The 27,163-nt window shown below is 38.3% G+C and overlaps 1 long non-coding RNA gene across 3 annotated transcripts in view; it reads right to left on the bottom strand.

Annotated features, from left to right (window-relative positions):
* LOC106725736 overlaps positions 1-27,163 on the bottom strand; it is a 63,595-nt gene that overhangs the window by 12,110 nt on the left and 24,322 nt on the right. The window contains exon 3 of one of the 3 annotated variants that reach the window (XR_001361670.1): positions 12,081-12,116. The exons of 1 other annotated variant lie outside the window; for it this stretch is intronic. This is a non-coding gene — a long non-coding RNA (uncharacterized LOC106725736). Of the gene's footprint in view, positions 1-12,080; positions 12,117-22,145; positions 22,169-27,163 lie in introns of those variants that run through there. One more of the 3 variants, XR_001361668.1, reaches the window with a different exon arrangement.

The raw sequence follows: 27,163 nt of genomic DNA, 5'->3' as shown, positions 1-27,163 counted from the left end.
GAAGCCCTGCACATGATTAAATCGTGTGGGTTCCCTAGGCCTAGCTGCAACAATCAGGGCCATGTCTGCTGCCCAGTGTCACTCCTCCACCTCCATGGCCCCTGCCCAGTGAACCTCCACGCTCACAGCCCCCGCCCTGTGAGGCTCCTCAGCCTCCGCAGCCCCACCCCGCCATGCTGTGAGAGCCAGACTGGTCCTTTGGTCGTTTGGGCCCACAGCTCCCGCTCCCTCAGCTCCTTAGCCTGGTGTTTGGTCGTCCGTCCAGTCATTTTGGATGTTACAGACCCTGGCTCTTTATATATATAGATTCCCACATGATCCTGGTACACTGGTCTTCTTAACACAAACTGAAGAAAATTGGAATGACCAAAGTTTTCAATCTCATTCACCTGGACATATATTTTGAATATACTAGCATGTACAATGTAAGCCAAAGAAATAAATATTTCTGAAACATTGCATTCCATCAGACTTCTTTGTTACCTATTTATGTCAATTTTATCTGTTTTTTATGTTTCAGATATACCAAGATTTTCTCACTTAGTGGTAAATTAGTTCCAATTAAGATTGTTTGTAAAATCTGTCCAAGTGTAACTATGAGAGGCACCATGGAGAAGAATTCCGCAAAGTGGTAGGATAGAAGAAGTTTCTCATGGAAGAACAAAAGTAGGACATTGTTAGAAGAATAACCAAGATTCAGCTAGTGAGAAAGTTTTTTTAATTATAAATGTAAAATAAAGCAGATAAGAGTTTCCTCTTCCCAATCATGTCAATGGTTTTCCAGTCCATAGTAAAATTAAAAAGATAAAGATAGATAGATAATTGATGTTGATTATGACATTAGGTGAGAGGAATTTATTTAATTTAACTTTTATTATATAAATTTAAAAATTAAAAATCAGATAACCTTGTGTTGGTATCCCAATTTTTGCTGTGAAATTTTACTGAACTGTGAAATCCAAAAATCTAGGAATTAACCGATGCTAAAATAAATAGAAGTAACATATTAATGATAACCAAAGCAGGAGTATCAGGGAGTTATATCCTGAGAAGATATCAGATAACAGCATGGGAAGATTGCCTGTCTATTTAGTCACCATAAGTTCTGTGGCACATTCCTCAGGTGGAATTTATTAGCTTGAGAAATGTGCTTCAGCCAAGTGTGTTTGCCAAATATTAAATTAACATTAGCCTACAGGAGGTAACCAGATTAATATTACAAATACCGCTTTTTTATGTAAGCCAGTAATTTTTGGAAGGGAAATATTCCAAACTAGAAATTCTCAATAAACTTCAGATATAATTGAAATAACATGGACATACGACTGCTTAAAGGGTGATGTTTCAAAGTTAGTCAAAAATTTTTACAAGACTGACTCATGGATGCTTTTATAATAAAAATCATTCTTTAAATATTGTTTATATTTTTGTTAATTATAGAACAATGTTTTTATAACGTGTTCTTGAAACCTTGAAGGCTCATATTATAAAAGACACATTTTAGTGAAGAAAAATTAAAAATTTGGGGGGATTTAGCAAATTAAAGTTCTGAATCCTCAAATCAGTCATATTAAGGTGACAACAAAAATGCCACTTAAGTCAATGATTAAAAATGGGCAGTTAAGTAAACAGAGATCTGAGCAAACTTCTTAGATGTATAAACAAAGGAAAGAAGAAAAGTAAGGAAAAAAGGAAAGGAAGAAAAGAATAAAGGGAGGTGAGAGGAAGGAAGAAGGAAATAAGGTACTTAACAAAGACCTTCTAGAGCAATTCTAAAAGAATCTGGGAAATGCTGACATATTTTTTTAGATGGGTGTAGGTATGTATCTGCATTCATTTGTTTATGTGAAAAATATGTGCTTAATAAATGTGAAAATGTTTACCATTACGCTTCAAATAAACATCTTGTTTTCATTTAAGTAATGAGTTTAAATTTTATTAAAAATGAAAATGGTATTTTATTATAAAACCATTTCTGCAGCCTGGCTGATGTTGCTCAGTGGTTGAGTGTTGACCTATGACCTAGTATGTCACTGGTTCGATTCCTGGCCAGGCCACTGCCCGGGTTCTGGGCTAGGTTCCCAGTAGGAGGCATGCAGGAGGCAGCAGGAGGCAGCTGATCAGTGATTCTCATCTTCAATATTTCTACCACTCTCTCCCTCTCCCTTCCTTTCTAAAATCAATTTTTAAAATATATTAAAAAACATTTCTGCAAATTTACCCACTAATAGAAATTATGTTGTCTTTTTATTTGATCCTAGCAGTTATGCTAATTCCTGAGGTAAGAAGTGATATAAATAAATGGGTAGGTCAGTAATAAGTTAGTAAACCAGGCATTATCAATCCTGTCATGGTGGTGGAAATAGGTGGTAGACCAGAAACCTTAGGCTACTCTCCTCATACATATATGATCTTAAATTTAGAGACTTTATATCACAAAAAAGTAAGTTTACTGTACTTGAGGTTATAAAAATAACATAATATGAACAGGCAGATGATTTTCAGAATAAATGATAAATTGATAAATATCAAAATGTAGAAAGTACATAGAATACAAGATTGGAATTCAGCAGAGAGATCAAGGAAGAAGACATAGTCTGAGTTACACTCTAAGAGGTGATTGGAAACCATGTAAGTGGACAAGGTGCTGAGATGAAACACATAAAAGAGAAAGAACAGGGGCAACAAGTAGATCCCAAGGAGTGCACATGTGTAGGTGGGAAGAGATGCAACAGGATAGTGAGACAAGAAATAAATAAAGTTTCCACAGAAGCTGGCACACACTGTAAATGCAGTGAATTGCTTTTGGCTAGGAGAAAATGCATGCTAGTAGAAAACCTGTTCTGTACCTAAGACTTTGTGCTAACTTATTTTCTTTAGCTAGACAATCTGATCAGCAATCAAATGGAAATGGGATATTGTTGATTTATTCTCTGTTGTTGTTTTTTTATGAGGACCATTCATTGTAACAGGTATTGGGATCAACTTTCTGAGTCCTTTGAGAAAAAATAAGCCCAGTGCACTTTAAAATGCTATATTAACTAAGCAACTATAACTTGTTTTCTATTTTGTTTCTAAATAAATATACAAATAAGTCAACACTCTAAGAAGAGCAGACTGTAGCTGATGAATGCAGCCCCAAGAAAGGACCATATCCATTGAAAACCAATACAAAAAAGTCCAACAGGCCTGTAGAATTGGGCAGCGTTGAGCCTCTGTGAGAAAGCCCTCTTCACTGAGTGCTCTATAACCTACTTCCCTCCCTCACCATCTGTCTTGGCACAGAGAGCTGGAAGAACAGCTCTTTACCCAACTCCTTTGCTCCATGACCAGAATCTTGAAAGTTAAATTGGCTCCTTTTATTGTCTGCTCCTTGACTGGAAGCCAAACTAGCCATTCACTGCAGGCGATTATCAGTCAAAACTCGCTACAATGGTCCAAACAAGTTTTCCAATGGAAACATATCACATTATTAAAGGCAATGCATAAAATGTTTTTTTAAAGATTCGGGGATGCCAACAAACTTACATCTAGGGGTTTCAGAAGATGGATAATTTTTACAGTCCTAATGTGCAAAAGTTAGTTTGAATCACTTAAATGGATTCCTTTTGTTTTAGTCTTCTCAAGAAAAGCATTTACAAGAAGTAGATTGTGGGTTTGTTCATTTTTGTTTGTTTGTTTTTGTCTCTTTTTTAACAAAATTTTCTGGGTACCTACTCTAGGGCCAAACCCTGTTTTTAGACATTGGAGGTAGAGAAATGTATATGACAGATAGTCTCTACTCTGATGGGGCTCATGTTCAAGAGTTTAAGGGAAAGATAAATTACACAAATACCTACATATTACTATAGATAGTGTTAAATGCTATGAAGAATATTAAACACTAGAGGCCTGGTGCACAGATTCGTGCACCAGTGGGGTCCCTCGGCCTGGCCTGTGCCCTCTCGCAATCTGGGACCCCTCGAGGGATGTTGGACTGCCAGTTTCAGCCTGATTCCCACAGGCCAAGCCAAGGGACCTCACTGGTGCACGAATCCATGCTCCGGACCACTAGTATGCATATAAGATCTTTGGTTAATCTCTTCCCACCCTCCCCCCTTCCCTCTGAGATTCATCAGTCTGTCCCATGTTTCCATGCCTGTGTGTTGAGCGTCTGCCCCCTGGTGATCAGTGTGCATAATAGCTACTGGTCAAACAGTTGAATGGTCGGACAGTCGCTCAGGCTTTTATATATATAGATGATAAAGAGAAACAGAGTTGCTAAAGGGATGGTGGGGGGGGCGCATTTTTGTGTGTGAATAATGACCTGTTTAAGGAACTACCATTTGAAGTAAAATGTAAAACAATGGAATAAACCAGTTTTCTAAATATCAGGGAGGGCAATTTCAATCAGAAAAAGCAACTGAAAGCACTAGGATGACAAAGAGCAACAAAAACAAAAATAGCCTGGCTGGATAAGTGAGTGGCAGAAGAATGATAAAAATGATGTTGGTGAAGAAGGCAAAGGCTGAATTATTTAGAGCCTTATGGACCTGAGAAGACATCTGGATTTTACTCTACCAGCAAAGGGAATCCTTGAAGTGTCCTCAACAAAGGAATGATACAAATTGATTGACATATTGAACCTACCCAGGCTCTACTTGGTGGATTCTTTGCAGGAGAGCAGAGCTCCTGCTATTATTTCCCCACATAACTGCAAGGAATACTGGTGCTACTTTCCTGAACAAAAATGCAAGGAGTGAAAGATACCTCCATGTTCAATAGGTCAAGTAATTCCACTGAGGAAAGACCTTAATAAAACAATCACTGATTTCCACTAGACTGCTGAGGAGGTCTTTACTAAGTGAAACACATTTCCTCAATTCTTACACCTAAACATATCCACGCTCCCTATTATTTTAGCTAGAAGCAATAACAGTGTCCAAAGAGGTGCGGTTTTCACAGGAGTAATAGTGCACATGTTCTCAAGTAGAAGAACTTCTGGAATAATTCAGAAATTATAGCCACAGTTCTGTAGCCAAGAGAAATGGATATGGCAGCTCCATAAACAACAATGCATAGTGCAGGTAAAGATTAGCAGCAGGAATTGAATACCAAATAAGCTTAAACCAGGGCAAGAACCTGTGCCAAACTTCTGCTTCTCCTCATTTGGCCCATTGAGCCTCTGTCTGTAAGAAAATACCAGAAGGTATTTGCTGCTGCAGTGGCAATAAATCTATCAAATTTACATGCTTTGAATTCTCTGAATTTTTTTTCCAAAATATAAACCTCAACCTGGAATAGTTGTATTCACCTGGGACATTTATGTGAAACTAAATGAAATATTACATGAAAGATACAATGGACGTATCAATATCAACATTAATATAATTTTTTCTAGTGACTTTCAGAAGATATGTATGATATGCAAAAATGCATTTTCTTCTTGTTTACATTTATTACACTGAAACTTATTGAGCAAACCCTTTGATGTAAATATTGAATTGGCCCTTTGCTCTTTAGCACAGTAGTACGAGGGCATTTTACCAAAGTGGGGGGGCAATTATAACAACATGAGGGAGCAGCCCTGAAATGCCATGCTGACGATAAGGATAGTATTTAGATTAAAATGTCAGCTTCGGTGATTATGGGGAAAATTGAAAAGCATTTTTTCCATTTAAACTTATCAGACTGATAATGCCAAAGTAGGCGCACAATTTTCCCCTCGGCAACGATTAGTCTGGTACGTAGAAAATGTATGGATAATTTTCCAGTTATCAGGGCCTACAGGCTCCATTGTACTGCAGGGAAGCACAGCCTGTTGGCTGGAAAAGATCCTGGTGAAGCCTCCCAAGTAGATGAACACACTGCTCTGGTGTTTGTTTGCTAACTGAGTACATAGATCAAAAAGGTGGCATGAATTTGTGAAGCCCAAATTAGACCCCGTTTCCCATCATGAGGATAAACTTTATGATGACAAATACTCTACAATTTGGAGAACCATATAGAAACTACCTGCTTTATATAGTACCCAGCTAGCACTAGCTTTTTAAATTTCCTACATGAAATATTTAAATAGAATATGAATTTTTAAAATATATAACGAATGAAGTGGTTTCCATAGTGGAGTATACAAAATTTATTAATTTGACTTGAAAAGTAAAAGTGGAAATGGATCTGGTCAAAGTATGTATGCACAGAATGTTAATAAGATGAGGGAAATATTATTTACTAACTGGTAAAATGAGTACAATTTCTAGGCACTTCTAAAAACTGGAATTAGGTACAGTAGTCCCCAGGACTTACTTTCCAAGACCCCCAGTGGATGTCTGAAACCATGAAGAGAACCAAACTCTACATACAGCTTCTCTTTGGCATATCTGAATTGCGAGTCACTTCTCTTAAACTTTGGTGCCGGAGTTCTTGTTCAGGCATTAAGAAGGGTTCAGCAATCTGGAAAAAGGGCTGTGTGTAACTTAGAGTCCGGAGACAAAGCATAATTTTGAAAGGCATTTGGGGGTCAGAGTACCCTAGTTAAAGAACCTAAGATCTCCTAGTCTCAGGACTCCATGCTTTTTATTAACAAAATTTGTCCTAAGGAGAGGCAGAGATATACACTTCAAAGGGTCAGGTTTCATTACAGAGTCCATTGTCAGATTGGAAGAATTAGCCTATGGCTGTTCAGGTGTTTGGCCAGTAGGAGACAATAACATGTAGATTAAGATGCCCTGAGCTGTCTGGCAGCAAACAATCAATTTAATGCATCCTTTTCAGGTTTGGGGAAATGCCTTTAGCCACTCTAGATTCAGCCCTGCTGTCATGCTGGAATTGGCTTCCAGCACTTTGGGAACTTTATTATGAGAAGCCCAGCATGTGAAATTGTGTGGCCCCGCCCACCCATGCCAGTCTTTGGTCCTTAAAGCTTAGGACCACAAGCCTTTTATAATATAGACTAGGGTTCCTGGAACACCAGCTCTGTGATAGAGTGATAGTCGATCTAAGCATCAAGATGGCTAAGTGACTAATGGACAAGTAGCATATACAGCCTGGATATGCTAGGCAAAGAGATGATTCACCTGAGAGGGACAGGATGGGCTGACCCAAATTTCATCACACTACTCAGAACAGTGTACAATTTAAAACTTGTGAATTGTTTATTACTGGAATTTTTCATTTAATATTTTCAGTCCTCAGTTGAAGGTGAAACCACGCAGAAAGTGAAACCTTGAATTAGGGGGTAGGGTGCTACTCTAGTTTTAAAACACAAGGGTTATTCTTCTTTATTTAGTTAAAACATATGGGATAAATATTCATAATCACCTACTTATGTAACACTAGGTGTTTGAAAACATTTAAACCTGCCACTCCCATGCCACCTTCATGTGATTTTGAAGCAACCATAGTTTACAAATATAAGGTGTTAGCAGCAAGCCCAAAGCACACTGTTCAATTAATATTGGTCGAAACTGAAGTCCTGAGCCAGATGCTGTGAAAGAAGTTAGAACAATGAGACATTGCTCTTATCCTTGACCTTAGAGCATAGACAAGAAATGGGTTCAAAAATCTTTAAATCATCAGTTCAATTCTTGCTCACTTAAAAGCATCCCAAAATTACCCTCCAGAACACTCAGAAAATGGTTCATCTATCTCAAAGCTTTTCTCTTTAAGTAATTAAACATATTCTTATATTTCAAATGCTATTATATTAGATTTTTAAATTTACTAAGTTGCTTTGTTTACTATGTCCTATAATTTTACTACTCATACAATTTGGTTCCACAAATTAGAATTAATATCTTATCTAAGCCCAGCCAGCATGCCTCAGTGGTTGAGTGTCAACTATGAACCAGGAGGTCACAGTTCAATTCCCAGTCAGGGCACATGCCCAGGTTGCAAACTCAATCCCTGGTGTGGGGTGTGCAGGAGGCAGCCAATCAATGATTCTCTCTCATCATTGATGTTTCTATTTCTCTCTCCCTTCCTCTCTGAAATAAATAAAATTATTTAAAAAAAATATATATCTTACCTAAAAGAACTTGTTGTTTGTCTTCCACTTTACCGTATCTGGCCATCAGCCTAATATTGAAATAATTTCTCTACACACGTGTTCCCTTCACCATTTGCTGAACTCTTGGTGTCTAAATTTCATCTTTGAAATTTACATAATATTTAGATAGGTATAATATACAAGTAATGAATACTTACTGTGTTGAACTGATAAAATGCACTAATGAACATGCAATGGTAAAAATAGTACATTCAAATTTTTTGGGTAAAACTCATGTGTAAGTCGGAGGTTTCCTGATTACTGGAAGAACAAAGCCCAAGTTGTATGCAGTACCAGAACTGAAGAAACCCTCTCGTATTCACTTAAATAATTTTTATAGAGAATAAACGCTTTTAAAAAAATATTCTCCAAACAAACCCAGACTCAAAATTGTCTGTGCCCCTCTTATAAAAGTTGGCTTCAGATCAATACATATTTTATTGAGCATTTAACTATTGTATGCATCACCACCTAAAGTAGACCCTAGGGATGCATCAGGGAGGAGTATGCAAAGCCTAACTTCATAATAGGTGGGGAGACCACATTTTGACTGCATTCATATGTTACCCATTATTTTCACCAGGGTGTTTGGCCCGTTAAGCTAAAAAGAACAGAAGCTGGCTGACATTGTTGCCTGAGAGGGATTTAATACCTGTAGTTCTCTGCCATTTTACTACCACATATCTCTTCCCTTCCCCTGAAATCACTTCTCTAAAATGATTCATGAAGATTTGAAAAATACTCTATCAAGTTTATAAAAATAAATTACATAAGGACATTTGAAAATTGCTATTTGAAGTGTGATTTATCACTTTTGTTTACTCCCATAGAATTCATATCTAGTACTGCAAATATCTGAACATGATTTTCTTATCCTGGGCTTTTGTAGTTTGTTAACATAAATAATTGGCTGGTTTTGTTTCTTCTAATATGTCTACGTTCTTAAATTTCCATCAATCATTGTATCCTTATGTTTCTTACCAACAGAAACACTTGACAATATGAAATTAGTGTGTGGATCAGTATTTAGGAGACGTATGTGCAACTCGATTCCTGTTCTTGGTGAGAGGCACCTGCAGACCTTTGTCAAAGTAGTTACCAAGGCTTCATGGATACCACAAAATGTTTTTGAAATTCAATCCACTCTTCTGACTCTGCCCAATCTATAATGAGTGCTGCCAGACACTGAAAAATGGATAATACAATGTAGCTTCTCATAGTTTCCAGCTAACATTATAGGTCAATCAAATACAACCCAAATTTGTTAGACGATCAAAGTGTTAGTTAATGTTATTGACCTGTGGGTTGCATTTTCAATAGAGCAGAAATATAAAGGTTTAAAGGCCAGTTTCCCTTTGCCATCATAAATCTGAATAAACATATTGGCATAATTGGATCCATCTTTTGACTCAGAAATCCAGTTCTCTTGCACTTTTGGATTCAAGTTTTTTATCTGAAAAGGGCATAAAATGATGCCTCCTGCTCCCTCTCTATCATTTTCTTTAGTCTTCATGCCTTTTCTTAGCCGAAGTAAAATGTATTTCCTTTTATAGTCACCCTTTTTCCTTCCTCAGCAGATGTTCTGTAGCAAGTCTTGGTTGTTTCATGTTTCGCCAGTGTCTTTACTGACTTGCTGTTTTCACATGGTGTTTTCTATCCTCCCTGCCCCCAGAAAATGGTGACTTCTCTTTTCATTTATCCAAACAAAATGAGCACCTACTTTAAGTCAAGAATTGTGCCAGGTACTGGGGTAGATGGGTGGCTAAGACTTACACAATCCTATCCCATGGAGCTTTCTCCTGAGTTGTATAGATCTTATTAACAGTGCAAACAATCACTGGGAAAGGGTTTAGCGAAGGGTACTACCATTGTGAATTAGAGAAATTAGAAATTCAGTGAGTATTCTTACAAGAGGTAAGATGTGAGCCCAAAAGACTGCAAGGAGTTCTCATATTGGAGTGTTTAATAAGTGGGGCTTATTAACAATACAGATCCCTGGGTCTGTCCTTAGAGATTCTGACTTCAAAAATCTGATGCCGGGCCTTTTTAACCAGTTCCCAAGTAATTCTGATGCACAAATGTATCAACCAAACTACTTTCCTACCAGTGAGCCAAATATAAAAGTTAAAAAGGGGTCAACCATGCTTCCAATGGCAGAGTGAGGATGGAGTAATAAGCAGAGTAAAGATGAGAAAGTGACCAAGATGGAATTTTTACACAATAGAGGATATTTGGTAGAATGAAGCCACTCCTTCTTTCTTCAATTTGAATTTGCTTTCTTTTGCTCCAGGAAAGGTACATTGTGGGAAGGTTCAGGAAGTCATCTAGTGATTTATTAAAATATTTTGAGAACCTACTCTATACCACTTTTGTGCAACCTGCAGAATAAGACAGCAATCCTACCAGCAAGGAACCAGTCTAGTGAGGAATGCCGATGAATGAAAATCAACAATGATCTGTGAGAACTGCTGTCATGGAGGTGGGGATGTGTTTACCATGCAGGCCCTCAAATAATCAAAGCCTCTCAGTTTCATGGGTCCCTTCCACGGCCCTGTACCGGCCCTATATTCTTTATCTTAAAGAGATCGCAACATTCCAGAAGCTTCTGACACCATGAAACCTGGGTTCATTCCTGGAGAATGAATGATACCTTTGACATTGATGTGAGGGTGAGAGAGGACCTAACTTTTTCAGAAATCTGGAGAGAACCAAAATACTAACAGCTGAGCTGAACTTGAAAAAAGCATAATTTTTTTAGAGAGGAAAATATCTGGAATAATAGTGAAAATTCTGGCAGGCATGAAAAAAATGTGAGACCTTCAGTAGCAGGGAGTGAGTTCCTGTGCCTAGAATATGTGAATAGCCAAAATTAAATGAGTAACCAGAGGAGAAATGACCAGAGGAGAAACTGCCCACATAATTGAGGAAGAAATGCTAAAAGGCCTTTTATATCAATGGGGCTTGGACTTGACGATCCAGGTCAGGGGCGTTTAACAAATCACCTGAGAGTCCTTTAAAAATGCCCAGGCCTCAGCCATACCGGCAGACAATGTGTTTTAAAAGGTGCAGAGTGGCACTTGAGAAGCATTACGATGTATATTCATAAGATAGAGAAGAGCAGGAGAGTATGAGACAGAATAATGGGAACTTAATAACAGTCTCTTTGAGGAAATGGTGCTAATGCAAGAGCTGGAGGAAGTGCAGGCAGAAGCCAGGCACACAGTGACCAGAAGAGTATTTCAGGCGAAAGAAGAGAACATGTTGTCTGAGGAGGAAAAAGCCCTCGTAGAGGCAGCAAGAAGGGCAGTGCGCCAGGCCACTCAGAGAAGCGGCCCAGTTACTCAGTCTGGTGGGTCACGGGACAAACAATAAAAATTTACTCTAAACTTAAAATGAAAGGTATGGAATGGCACTGATTGGGGAAAATGACATGGTCCTGTTTTCATTTGCACAATGTCACTTTGGCTGCTGTGTGAAGAATGGGTGAGAAATGGACAAGGGACGAATTGGTCCAGCTTCTTTAAAAGAGGTCATGGTAGATGTGGCTCACACCAGGGGAGTAGGTTTTGCCGGCAAAGGAGATGGTGTGTTTATTCATTTAATAGGTACTTGTTGAATGTCCAAGCTGAGCCAGCCACTTTTTGAGGTACTGTAAATACAACATATGTCAATAATAACTATAACACATTAAGCGGCAATGTGGTAAGCGTATATGTCAGCGATGGCGAACCTTTTGAGCTCGGCGTGTCAGCATTTTGAAAAACCCTAACTTAACTCTGGTGCCGTGTCACATATAGAAATTTTTTGATATTTGCAACCATAGTAAAACAAAGATTTATATTTTTGACATTTATTTTATATATTTAAATGCCATTTAACAAAGAAAAATCAACCAAAAAAATGAGTTCGCGTGTCACCTCTGACACGTGTGTCATAGCTTCGCCATCACTGGTATATGTGCTTTATCATCATCACAACCATCCTATACTCCGTTTTCCATGTGAGGAAATATAACTTAGAAGACTCACATCTTTACTGAGTTTCAAACACCTACTTTTTTGCTGGAATTTGAAGCCTGACTGGGTAGACTCTACAATTAAAACACAGTAAAGCATGCTTAACAGAGAAGAATTAAATACATAAAAATAATAAAGGGTCTCAAACCTTTCAAACCTTTTATTTTTGAAAAATACATTAAACTTTTAGAAATATTTGGAATGCAAAATTCAGCTACTGGTTTATGATAAAATGTAATAAAAAGCCATATCTCATAAATCTAATCCATTACAGAGCGTCCTGTATCTTAATGATATATGATAAAGTGTTCTGAAGACACTCTTTGGTTGGAGGGATTTTTAAAAAGTCACAGTATGAAATATTATGGCAGCCAGAAGTGATACTTTTGTTCTAGTGACAGGTAATAACCTGCTCTTTTCTTCCCATTAACACATGATTACTTTTGTTGCTAGAATAAAACAATGTATACAAATGATCTATTGCAGTAAAGACTCAGCTATCCAACAAGAAGATTGGTAGATTGTACGGTGCTGGAGGAAGAATCACTGAGCTAGAGAATATATCTATAGAATCCTTGAAAATCAAAAAGCAAAGAGAATAATGACTTTATAAAACAGAACCGGCCATCCAAGGACCATGACACAACTACAAAAGATGTAACATTTGCATAATAGTACTACCAGAAAAAAAAAGAAGAAAGATACAGAAGAAATATCTGAAACAATAATGAGGAGAATTTCCCCAAATTAATGTTCAATACCAAACTACAGATGTAGGAAACTCAGAGATAGTCCCTTTAACAAATGATGTGGAATAACTTAACATCAACTTGGGGAGAAATGAATCTAGACACAGACCTTAAATCTTTCACCAAATTTAATCCAAACTGAATGATAGACATAAATGTAAACACAAAACTATAAAATCTAAGTGGGGATGATGATGATGGTGTATGATGATGTCTTTTTAAATACAACACCACAGACATGATCCATGAAAAGCATCATTGCTTAGCTGGACTTTAAAATTAAGCATTTCTGCTCTGTAAAAAAAAAATAAATATGTCAATAGAATTCAAAGGCAAGCCATAGACTGGGAGAAAATATTTGCAAAAGGCACATCTGATGAAGGAAGGACTGCTTTCCAAAATATACAAAAGAAAAGATATTAAAACTCAACAATAAGAAAACAAACTTGAATAAAAATGGGCCAAATACCTTAACAGACACCTTATCAAAATACACACAGACAGCAAATAAGCATATGCAAAAATGTGCCACATTAAATGTTATCATGAAAATGCCAATTAAAACTACAACGACTTTCACTATACACTCTTTTTAAATCCTCACCAGAGGTTATTTTTCCATTGATTTAGAGAGAGTGGAAGAGAGAGAGACAGAGAGAGAAATATCGATGTGAGAGGAACACATCAATTGGTTGCCTCCTGCAAGTGCCCCAGGGCATGGGCCAGGGAGGAGCCTACAACCTAGGTACATACCCTTGACTAGAATCTAACCCGGGACCCTTAGGTCCACAGGCTGATGCTCTATTCACTGAGCCAAACTAGGTAGGGCCACTATCCACTTTTTAGAACAGTCAAAATCCAAAACAGTGGCAACACTAGATGCTGGCAAGAATGTGGAGCAACAGGAAATCCCATTCATTACTGGTGGGAATGCAAAATGGTACAGTGATATTGGAAGACATTGTGGTGGTTTCATATAAAACTAAACATACTCTTACCATGTCATCCAGCAATCACTTTCCTCAGGAGTTACATAAGAGAGGTAATGTCTTAGGTCTACACAAAAATCTGCATATGGATATTTATAGCAGCTTTATTCATAATTGCCAAAACTTGGAAGCAACTAGATGCCCTTCAGTAGGTGAATGGATAAATAAACTGTGGTTCATTCTAGACAAAGGAATATTATTCATTCGACACTAAAAGAAAATGAGCTAGCAAGCCCTCATGACCTGATCATCTCCCAAAGGCCCAGCTCTAATACCAACATCTTGGGGGTTAGGAATCCAACATATAAATTGGAGGGGGGAGGCACAAACATCCAGACTACAGCAACAAAATATGCGTAATTTTCCATTTGTCTTTGCATATGGGAGTTCTTGATTTCCTGTCCCATTTCTCATCTTGGATTTGCACTTCCTCCTACCCAATAAAATGACTACATATTTAGTCCAAGCCAAACATTTCCTTCAGGGACTGAGCCTGATTCGCATTAATTTTTCACTGACTAATAATGTTTTTCTCAATGTCATATATTTTTCCTCAATTTAATTGCATTTGAACTCTTCTATATTTATTATATAATCTTTTGTGTAATTTTCTCAATATGCACGGAGTTTTAATCTAATTAATGGAGATCTAAACAGCATAAAATATTTTTTAAATGGATGTTTTACTCTATTCTAGTGGTTCATTAATTCAACAACATGTAATTCTTCAAAATGTGAAACATTTTAGAGAATAGAAGAAGCGGGAGTGCTCTCTCTTTTTAGGAGATGAATTTGAAATATACTCATCACCTTAAAAATACTTCAAGATATTTTAACATTATAAACTGAATTACACACCACAATGGTTTAGATAAAGGAACAAGTTAATTGTTAGAAAAATAATGAGGTCATTTTATTAAGATCAAAAGAAAGAAGAAAGAATAGATTTTTCATGTGGAAAAGTAGAATGGGAGAGCATGGGGGGAAAGATGAGCATGACACTCAGGGGAGAGAAAGTATGACAGGCCTGAGAATGGGATCATTCAGGGAGTTGGAGAGGTAAGCACAATGAGAACATCAAGAGCTTGGGATGCCAGTCCAGATATTTTTGAATTTGACGTTAGACAGGTGTAGGTCTCAGAGTGTAGAAGAGGCTTGATGAAGGCATCCATAGGCAGAGGGTCTGTTGGATGACCTGCTTGGGATGACTGATGATTGCTGAACTGCCTACGGAAGAGGGATAAGATGATACCTAGCCATGGCACTGGGACGTTAGAATGAGATTATCATGTTTATTTGCACACCTGGTTTGTGCTGTAATCAGTCTGTATTTATCTTCTGTTCAGTGACCTCTTTGGCAAGTTCTGTGTATTATGAATAAAGCAATCACAACATACATTTAGTCACTTGAGCTCATCACAGCTTATGAACACATCAGTGGGCACGGTAAACTCTTTTCACAGGCATTTCATAATAAAAACCAAACTGAACAAACATCTTTTAAGGACTTCACAGAAAAGGCAGAACTATCACCTGCCAACTCAGTTCCAGGAGAACGATTATGTGTAATTTTATGTGAAGAAAGAATGCCTATGGAGGGCTTCAATATCAAGGTGGTAGGAATAAATTCTAAATAAGGATTAGCAATTCCACAAGCCCCTCTGATGTTCAATATGGGCATGCTACCTTAGACTCGAAAAATGTTGTACTAATTTTGTTGTTAACGTTTTCAGTGTTGGCAGTTGTTTTTGTAGTTCTTGCCTTTAGCTTAATTTTTGTATAAGTAAAATCATTTGCATGATCCAAAGGTCAAAACCATTATTTAAAAGCATATTTAGAGAAGTCTCAATTCCATTCCAAACTCATCTACTCTGTCCCTACCCATCATTTTAATTAATTCCTTGTTTATGATACCCAGGTAAATGTCTAGTTTTGTATGTATTCTGATTTCTCCTTTTTTACACAATATATACAATATCCTACACCCCCTTCTTTGATCACTTACAAATTATCATGGCAATCAGATTGCTACAATAGAAATCTTTTTCATTCCTTAAGTGTGTGTGCGTGTGTGTGTGTGTGTGTGTGTGTGTGTGTGTGTGTGTGTGTGTTTACATTTGGCGATGTCCCCTACATTGACGGACATTCATTTTATTTCCAATCTTTTATGTTTATAATTACTGCCACACTAAAAACTTGCACATGCTTTTTGGAGGTGAATCAGCTATACTTACAGAAATGGGACTGCTGAGAGGAGTAAACACCGCAACACGTTTCTTAGCTATTAGTAAAGTCACGCCCTGAACAGGTTTTATTGATTTGCACCCCTACGGACCAGGCAGCAGTGTGCCAGCACAGAGTGTTTTCAAAGGTTTTTGTTTTTGTGAAAAATAATATGCAGGCCTAAAAGTTTTCTCTAACTATAGCAAATTAACAAGCATTACTGGAGGAATAAAAACTTGTTCTCCATTTTATAGTTTGGGAAATGTTCTATTATTTGGAAATAGCTCTTTAGTGTACTCAATTTGCAGAACAACTTTTAAAGTAGCAATAACAGGCATTCCAGCGCCGGCTCATTTGCCAACAAGGGAGAGAGCAGAGTCTTTCTGTGAGCGCCCCGAAGGGAAGAGGGATAAAGCAAACCTTACCTGTCACTGGGAACCGAAGAGCAGTAAGTCGTTTCCACCTCAAAACGGCACATGATACGGTTGCCTGTGCTGCAGAAGAGCCGTATTGTTCCAAATTAAGCGTACAAATGCTTCTTTCACTCATAAATAAAATGAGTCTGATTCTCTTCTAAATTAATTGTCAGTCTCCTAAGATTTGACAGTGAGTACGGCATCCATTGCAATTAACCAAGAAATAGAAAAACATCATGATGTGTCTCTTTACATGGAACAATGGGATTTTATCTAGATTTTCTGATTAATTTGGTATTTTACTTTGTCATTGTAATTCAATTTATGTAGCTTTTCTGGCCATTCCTTGAGAGCATTTTTATCGTCCATGAAAATCCCAAATAAAAAGGAAAACTATTTCACTATGCATGTCCCCCCATGGGGGTGCTTGTGCTACTCCGCTGCAAAGGGCTGTTCAGAACTGGCATTCTCAATGCTGTGTACCTGCAGAAAGCAAGCTTCCACTTTTTCTTGCCACTACGTTATGTTGCTGACAAAATAAATAAAAAATCAACTCAGATGACTTATTGCTATCACTAATATTGATTATCCAATTATCCAAACAACAAAGTAAAGGTAGTTTTTAATATTAGGTCATGCTAGAAAATGAAGTACTGTTAATTATATTTTTGTGAACAGGGACCATTATATTCTAGATAGTACCTGGCAGTCAAATTCTTTTATGTCTAATGTGCAGCTTCATTCTCACTATTTTTATACCTTTTTCCTGAAGAGAACCAGGACTCTATAAAAGAGTGCCTTTATGACCATCGTTAACTTTTTAATGGCGAAACCATACTAAGAGTAATAAATGCTTCATATTAATAGTTATAACTGCATTTATTTGGCATAAATTTTCTACTTTATAAAAAAGGTACATTCTAGTGATGCTTTAGCTTATAGATGAACCCAACTTCTTTAGATTATCATGTAGCTACAAAGATCTAGACAGGACACTGATAACAATAATAAACTGTCCAGTTTAGCTTGGGACAGTCATGGCCTTCCGATACCTCTGTTCTCCCAGCTGGGAGTGTTTATGCTGCACTAAGCCTCGCTTTCAGACACAAGGACATGCCCACCTCCTCCTTCCACCATTTACAAAATACATGAGGAGCCCAGCCGGTGTGGCTCAGCGGTTGATCATCAACCTCTGAACCAGGAGGTCAGGGTTCAATTCCCAGTTAGGGCACATGCCCAGGTTGCAGGCTTCATCCCCTGTGTGGGGCGGTGTGTAGGAAGCAGTCAATCAATGATTTTCTCTCATCATTGATGTTTCTATCTCTCACTCCCTCTCCCTTCCTCTTCAAAATCAATAAAATATTTTTGAAAAACATGAGGAACTACTTGATGTGCCCTGTACACAAATTTTACATCTTAACTGTTTTGAAAAACATGAGGAACTACTTGATGTGCCCTGTATACAAACTTATCTTAACTTCCTAGTTCCCTAAAGCTCATCCATACTCATGATCCCAATCCCGCACAGGGCTACACATAAATATTTTCTTTTAAAATGTAGATCCAGAAACATCCCTCCACCCCCTTTTCAAGGTTCTTCCCACTTTAGTTTTACCTATCTTTCCGTTCCTGTTCCTATTATACACTTTCTATCATATGATAGTGAAGACATGGTAGACAAATCCCCATTCTTGGGCTACCCCAGACACTATTGCTCCTTCTTGCTTTGATTTTAATTCCTTCTGCTTAAAATTCCCCTTCTACCTCTTTCTCCCTTGCATGGAGGTATGGCCATGTATTAGTCCTGGTCAGTAGCGCTAGTCATGAGGAGCGTCTGACTGTTATAGGCGATTGCAAAGTGGTGTGACTTCCCCACACTCTATCTTCTGCTGGTGGGTGCAGAGATGGTGGAGGCCCTAGGAAGTGCCAAAGCTTCCAGAAGGAAGAAACCCAGCTTCCAGAATCACTGTGAGGCAGATAGCGGTCTAGAGGTATAAATGCCCAAACTAGGCTCTTACTTGGGCACTAAAAAGCATCTGTTAATAAACCATTGGCATTTTGGGGTCGATTTGCTACAACAATTTTAAACCCTAAATATCGATCCTCAGAAAAGAGAGTCAATATAAACTGGGAAACTTGTCTATAATATTCTTTTTGTTTTCATTAATTCAGGAGGAAATATTTGCTTAACACCAATTTTCATTAGAATACTACACTACATTCTCTAAGAATGTGACTATGATCAAAGCGTGGTATCTGTTCTTAAGAAATTTAAAATGTAATCATATCATGGTTTTCACTCAGCTATAAAGAGATCTTTCTCATTAACTTACTGTCTTCGAAAATGTGCTGTGTATATAAAGGAGGAAGTGTGTGTAATTCTGTATTTTATGCAGATAAAAAAAATCCCTGTCAAATGTTTTTCACAAAATACTCCTACAAACGTTTAAGACCCTGTGATATGCAATGTACTGCACAAGTCATCTTAGAGACTTTAGAAAGAACAGAGGCCCTTCATTAAATGAGTTCAAAAAGTATGAGGATAAGCAGAGAAGTTAGGCAATTATTCCCTGCCCATTTTGAAGGAATGTCTTGGTTATGGAAAAAAGAAATTTTTTTCTCAACATCAAATAGTTATAAACTAATAGGAAAATCAATTAGATAACAAAATCCAAAAGAAGAAAATTGAAACTCTATAACAAGATCTTAACTAAATTTCCTTTTTTAATGAGAAAAAAGGTTTTTTTAGCAACTAAAATAATAATTCTGCTGAGGCAAAAATAGGACCTAAAAATTAAAAATTCTATTTAAAAATAAATGTTCTCAGAGCCACTGTCCCCCTGAAGTAATGTGGCATCAAAATGAAATTCGAAAGACTCTACTTAGAATTTTAATTAGATTTATGCTATTTTGGGCCGACAGCTTTCCTAAATCCTGGCTGTGTGTCATATTGTTAGCTAAATATAACATAGAGTAAAATTGCTGTAAATAATGGGGTTATCTTAGAGAGAATAACCAGATTGGCCCAGGACAGAAACGTAGGAGAGCAGACTTTTCCTGATTTTCCAAGCGGTTCTAAAAAACAAATTATTTATATGATGTTATGTAATGGCAAGAACCTCTTGTTTCCACATAGGAGCCCTCTACCTTTAAATAGAAATTGGGATGCAGTTAATTAAAATGCTCAAATCTGTCTTAGAACAAGCACGTGTGCAAATCTCTTAAAGAACCCCATACTGATTGCAGAATAACAATTACAACTCAAAGTTTTCCACTGTGTTGTTCACCTTAATTCACTGAATGCACTGTTCCACTTAAATGCTCTAGGAAAGAATATGTTGAGAGAAAATGTTTTTATGATGCACTAAAATGATGCTTCACCCAGAATGACACTTCCTCAGTGAACTAACAGTTTTCCACTTGCTCTGCAAGTAAGATGTGTTATTTATCTAACGGACATTTTTAAATAACGTGGCTTAATTTTACGTTGTTAAATGAAAACCTAAAACTGTTTGAGACAGTAATGTCTCCTACTTTCTGACTTTATTCTAGTTTTAGTTGCAGATAAACCTTGTCACATTCAGATGCATCATCTGACTCCCCAGCATTAGCATCCGCAATGCTGCAGGCAAACAGATAATGGCCTATCTTCAGCAGAGAAAGTTACCGTACTAAATGACACCACATAATAAATATACCCATATACATTTTATCAAAGCAACACAATCCCATTTTTTTTGTAAATGGGTTACTATAATCATATGTATGTGATCTTTTCCTGGTTTTGTTTTGTTTATGCAAAGTTCTTCTAATGGCCTTAATTTCCTTTTGCATTTATTCAGAGATTGCTATTTATTGAACCATGTAAACATTGAAAATGCATGAACATACATAAAATAAATGTACATCCATACAAAGAGAGTAACTCTGGAAAAATTATTTTCTTTCACTTTTTATCAATAGTTCTGAAACCACATAAAAATAAAGATATCAATTTGAGCATTCATAGCAAACATAGTTGGTCAAGAAAATATGATTAGGAAAGAATTAAGAATTAAAGAATTCATTACTCTCATAAATATTAATGTTTCAAAATTATGCTTTAATCTATATTTCTAAAATCTAACATCCAATATAAAAAACATTGTTAAAATTAATCTTTTAAATAATTTTATTAATTAAACCTTTTTGGCCCTGGCCAGTGTGGCTCAGTTCGTTGGAGCACTGGACTGTACACAAAAAGGTGGTGGGTTCCATTCCTACTCAGGGCACACACCCAGGTTGCGGGTTCGATCTCCAATAGGGCCAAGTATGGGAGGCAGTTAATTGTTGTTTCCCTCTCACATCGATGTTTCTCTCTCTCTCTCCCTCTCCCTTCGTAAAGGAACCTTTCATTTTATTTAAATCACTAAATTACTGTTAGTTCTTATGCTATAGGAGCTTAGCCACCATAACTAATATAGAGGTCACAAGTCTGGTGCTACCAAAATCCAAATATATGGCATTTGCTTAGCAGTTAGGAAACAGATGGTAAGTGAATAACTAAAAATCTGATAACCCTTTCCATGCCATGACAATTTTTTTTTGATAAATCAGTTATGTGGTCTAAATTAGAAAGGATCTTATTTGCTTCCAAGACAGCTTGTATTTTTAGAATTTTTAGTTAGAAAGAGTAAGAATATTAGTAGTAGAGACTAATGCTGAATTCTTTGTAAAGATATAATTGAATTCATGGAAAATAGCTGTTTTGCAATCAGAAATGGTGAGAGTTCAAAAATTGACTCTTAGAATACGAACCAATTACTTCTGTACCCTAAAGAGTAGGAGATTTATCTGAAAAAGGTTACAAAATAAAGGCCCATTAAGAATTAGCCAAACAGAAGGACTACCCTACACAATGATCATATTGCTTTTCCATCCAAGCCTATGGTTTCTGATGTCCTCAACACAGTTTCTATTTAGCTCAAAGGTATTTGTTTGCATCGTGGAAGCAAAGAAATATAAAAAGATTGAAAAATATGTACCTTAAATTACATCCTCCAGAACAGACTATGAGGTTTGAGAGGAAAAAAAATAGAGAGGGAATATGGGGAGAGTCAGAAAGAAGGAGTAAGAGAAAGAGAAAAATTAAAGAAGTCAGAAAAGTAGGCATTACCAAGGAGGTTGTAGCTGTGGGCATTAGGCTCAGGGCTCAGTCTGCTGGGGAGCTTTGGGCAATGGTGCAAGCACACCTCAGAGTGATCCAACTGGAGGGACGGGAAGCTGGGTTACGTAAGCTCAGTCCCATCTGCTCCGGAGGTCATTAACTGGCATTTTTAAAATCTGTTTCACACACAAGGCCAAGAACAAGTCCTCAAGCAAAGGCCTACAGATGCTTGCACAGGGTGGGGTACTCCATGCTGAGACAGTACCACAGACACAGGCAGCCTCTGCTGTGCTTTGTGTGGTTACTCACAAGTGTAACGGACCAAAAACAAATACATTATGAGCCCAGTGAGTTTGAGGGGAAAGAAATGTATTGCACATGAGACCCGCCGGTGGAGCCTGAGAAAGTCTGGAACTTTATGAGCTTCACAACATTCTTAAGCCCCCAAACTTGGACTACCAAACTTGAACCAACAAGAAGTATAGAGACTAAAAAATTGTACCTGGCCCATGTGCATATTAGATGTTCCAGAAAAAACTAATGGGTAAGGAAGAACCCCCTGAGAGCAAACAGGAGCATGTAGAACACTAGAGTATTTTCCTCCTGTAAAGTAGAACCAGAGTTGATCAAGAAACATCTCCCGGTGCCAGGGAAGACCTTTACAATTTCTACCTTGCAGAATTTTATGATTGTTTTGGGCCAGGTTTGACCATGTATCTGTCATCCTTCCTTTCTCCAAGTGAGAATTTTCCTGCACTTTCTGCTCTCCTGTCGTTCGGTATAGGTCATGAGCCATACTTTGCCTTTTATTTTATAGGTTACCAAATCCTAAATCTGGAGTGCTATAATGATGGGGAAATGAGACATTTTTGGGGGGCTAGAAATCTGAATCTGTGCCAGTAACCTAATGCACATTCCTGTTAGCCTATAGTCTAGTCCTGTGATGGCGAACCTATGAACTCATTTTTTGGTTGATTTTTCTTTGTTAAATGGCATTTAAATATATAAAATAAATATCAAAAATATAAGTCTTTGTTTTACTATGGTTGCAAATATCAAAAAATTTCTATATGTGACACGGCACCAGAGTTAAGTTAGGGTTTTTCAAAATGCTGACACGCTGAGCTCAAAAGGTTTGCCATCAATGGTCCAGTCACTGCCCCTTCCTTAATTATCTGATCTTGCAAGACCTGTTTACCTAAGTATTACTCCCATTTTACAGAGGCCATAAACCATGAACAATACACAACCCCAGATGTTATCATCAGTGCTGGCACCAGGCCAGGCCTTTAGGTGTGGTCTCACGGCCCCCATCCCAACACACAGGGCTTTTTGCAAAGCCCATGAAAGGTCCGGAAGTGCCATCCATATTTGGGCGACAAAGAAACCAAAAGGGTATAAAGGGAAAGCTTGCTCCATATTGGTTTGCTCAGGATTTGGAGAGAAACAGTCTCTCCTGAGTCTTGTACTAGTACATGCGAAACATCTGAAAATAAATGGGTTTTTCCTGTGTCTCCAGTACTCCTGCGTATTTTTCGGTCGTCTGGTAAATTCTGTAACAATAAAGACATCACCCAGAAATCCTGAGTGTAATAACTGAATATTTCCTCCTCTGTGGGATGGTATGGCTGCTTTTTAATGCAGAATCATGACGAGGCTTTTATTTGTATTGTTTATAAAATTAAATATCAATAAAAGGAGTGCGTGAAGGCTGAATAGTAAAGGGATGGACTGAGTAGTTAACTCCTGTGGATTGTTGGAGCCCATCTCCAACCCATGGCACCTAAGAGCCTCTATTTCAGTGGCCAGAAGTGAGTAATGCATTTGCAGACCCTTTGTCATCAGGGATCTGGATACACTTTGGCTCTAACATTCAGGTGCATTAACCACACTTTGTACTATGGAGGGAGAAGGAAGCCTGTTTTCTTCCAGCAGCAATAGTGCCTGTGGACAGGCTTCAGGAGATGGGAGTTCTCTGGGCTGGCTGTGCTCTGTCTTCTCCAGCTCAACAGCAGCAACTGCTGCCTGAGCCAGCTGGGAAGCTGGTCATGGTTTCCCCCCGTTTCTGGCCATTCAGGTGCAACAACTTCCTATAGCTTCCTATTCTTGCCCATAGCTTCAAAGGCATAAGTGAAAAGGTAAGATGCCCCTTATACCTGTTAAAATTCCTCAGACTGTCCAATTAATGCATCCTGCGTAAGAAAGATGTGCTGAGCAAAGGAGCTGACATATGAAAGCTGCTACCTGCTGACTATCTGAATTGGTGTTCCCAGTACCGTGTGCTTCCCACACTAACAAACATTTCTGGGACGCCACAGGCTGTCCGAGAATTCAACTCAATTCTGACACTACCTAACCCGAGACAGTATCTGATTCAATAGGTAAAGGGCTCAGTCCCACAGACTTCCCTTTTCTTCTGATACCAGTAAAAGCCTGCATTGTTACATGTACTTCTGACCAACAGGCCATAAATTGGAAGTTCCCATGACCCCTCCTAAAGTTCATGAATATGCTAGGATGGCTCACAGAACTCAAAAAATTGGTTTATTTACAAGACTGCTGATTTATTATAAAGGATGTTAAAGAATATAAGTAAAGAATCAGATAAAATGATATAAAGGGTGAGGCCTTATTTTTTTAAATACATTTTTATTGATTTCAGAGAGGAAGGGAGAGGGAGAATCATTGCCCACAACCTGGACATATGCCCTGACCTGGAATCAAACCATGACCTCCTGGTTCATAGGCTGGTGCTCAACCACTGAGCCATGCCCGCCAGGCTAGGGTGAGGTCTTAAACATAAGAGGTTCTGCCATTGGTTCTATCATTGTGGCACCCCCTCCTTCCTTATTATTTTCCTACTAGAGGCCTGGTGCACGAAATTCATGCACTTGCAGGGGGGAGGGTTCCCCTCAGCCTGGCCTGCGCCCTCTCACAGTCTGGGAGCCCTCGGGGGATATCTGACTGCCACGGAGGCAGGAGAGGCTCCCGCCACCACTGTTGCACTTGCCAGTCGTGAACCCCGCTTCTGGCTGAGCGGCGCTCCCCGGGTGGGAGCGCACTGACCACCAGGGGGCAGCTTCTGCGTTGAGGGTCTGCACCCTGGTGGTCAGTGCACATCATATTGACTGGTCATTCTTTGTTCAGTTGAATTCCATATTAGCTTTTTATTATATAGGATTCCTTTTGGGCTTTCTTCTTCTCCTTCTGGATGAAGGGCTTCCTTCTCTTTATTTTGTAAATATAGACCTTTTGCTGTTCCCAGCTCTCTCATTCTATGGAAATGTACCTGATGCAGCTTTTCAGCTCCCCTAGTCTATGGAAAATATACCTTTTGCTGCTCTGCAGCCCTGTGCTTCCTCCATGGTCCCCTTAATTTCCAAAATTTCTAAAATTTCCCAAAACCTCTATTTTTCACCCCTAAAATTCCTGTTTCTGTGGCACTTGGGGCAGTGAAAACATTCTCCAACTGGAAGTTCTCAGAAAAATAAAGGGGGAGGGAGGACTATGAGCCTTCCTTTTGAGTTTTTATGGTGGCTGCATTACATTGCCAAGATGACCAAGTCTCTGGCAATTGATTCAATCTCAAGTTCCTTTCTCTTCCCAGGAAATCAGGGGGTAGGACTGAAAATTCTACTCCTCCTACCACATGGTTGGCTCCCTTTGGCAATTAGCCCCCAACCTCTGGTGGGATCCAAAAGTCATCTCATTAACATAACAAGAGACACCATTGTTGCTCTCATCACTTAGGAAATACCAAGGGGTGTGGGAGCTGTGAGCCAGGAACCCTGGATAAAGATCAAATATATGTAAGAAATATAATTCTTATAAATCACAATATTGCACTGCCAAACCCATTTTCTCTGGGATAAATGCCCAGGAGTGCAATCGCTGGTTCATATGGTAATAAACTTATCATTTTTTTTTTTAAACAGAAACTTCCAAACTGATTTCCAGAGTGGGCATAATATTTAATTATACCCTAGCAATCAGTGTATGAGAGAACCAGTGCCTTTGCATCCTCATTGTCTTTTGGTATTGTCACTATTTTTACTTTTCTCTATTCTAATAGATGCATACAAATATTGTGGTGTAAATATGCATGGCCCTACTGGCTATGATATTGAATATTTTCATGTGCATGTTTGCCAACTGTATATTCTCTTTTATGACATGTTCCTTGGTATCCATTCCAATTGTTTGTTTAATTTAGTGCTGAGTTCCGTGAGTCCTCTATAAAACCCTAGATATGAGTCCTTTGTCAGATATGTGTTTCACAGATATTTTCTCCAAGTCTAAAGCTTGTATTTTCATCCTAGTAACAAAGTATTTCATAAAAGTTTTTTATTTGGATAAACTTTAATTAATCAATTTTTTCTTGTCATGTCTACAAATTCCTCACCAAGCCCTAGGTTCCATAGGTGTTCTCTTAGGTTAACTTCTAAATGTTTCATGGTTTTACATTTAAATGTATGGTCAAATTTGAGCTAATTTTTATATAGGAATGAAGTTTTAGTTGAGATTCGTTTTTCTTTGCCTATAGATATTCAATTGCCCCAGCACCATATATGGAAAAAACTATATGTTTCATCCATTTGAGCCAGAAGTTCCAAGACAAAGGGGGGAATGAAAGCGTGAGGGCCACGCCCTCCATCTTGCCCCAGGGTAAGGGCTACGCCCTCCATCTTGCCCCAGGGTAAGTGCTCCATCTTACCTTGGCCATGTGCTTGGCAAGGAGCTCCTTCCCGGAAGTCTAAGCCTCTGCTAGCCACACCCAGGAACAAGACACCGACTTGCGCCTGGCCAATCGGCAAGGCCACAGCCCTTTCTCCTCCCCTTACTCCAACCCCCTATAAAACCCCTCTCCACACAGAGTTCTCTCTCTCTCTGCTTCCTGTCACTGTGTCGACAAGGTGGGGGAGCTGAGCTAGCTCGAATAAAGACTCTTATGCTATTGCATCGGACTGGCTCCCTGATGTGGGTTCTTGGGGATCCTGAAATCTGGGCATAACACCATCAAATTACTTTTATGCCTTTGTCACAGACCAGTGAGACTTATCGTATGGGTCTATTAAAGGGCTCTCCATCCTGTCCTGTTGATCGATTTGTCTATCCTCCCACCAGAATCATGCAGGCTTGATTACTATAGCAATATACTAATATTCAATTTCAAGACAAATTTTAATATATTGTACTTTCATTTTCAATTAGTTCAGTGTGTTTTTTTCTTTTGTGGTGACATTCTTTTAATTTATGAATAAGTGTGTTGTTTAGGTTTCAACTGTTTGACAGTTTCCTTCTTGCTTTTATTGATTTCTAGTTTTATTCACTTATGGTCAGAGAAGATACTATGTATAATTTCAATTTTTAATTTTATTTATTTTATTTTTAATTTGTTTTTATTGAGGTAACAGTACTTTATAACATTATACCAGAGCTTGGTGCACAAATTCGTGCACAGATGGGGTCCGGCCAGCCCACCCCAATTGGGGCTGATCAGGCCGGGCTGGCCAGGGGGAGGGGCCATGGGCAGTTGGCTGGCTGTCCCCAACCCCAATCAGGATGGGTGGAGGGGGCAATCAGGGGCGACTGGCTGGG

This window comes from Myotis brandtii, unplaced genomic scaffold (genome assembly GCF_000412655.1).
Source record: "Myotis brandtii unplaced genomic scaffold, ASM41265v1 scaffold185, whole genome shotgun sequence".
NCBI lineage: Eukaryota > Metazoa > Chordata > Mammalia > Chiroptera > Vespertilionidae > Myotis > Myotis brandtii.
This window is presented reverse-complemented; position numbering and strand designations above follow the sequence as displayed.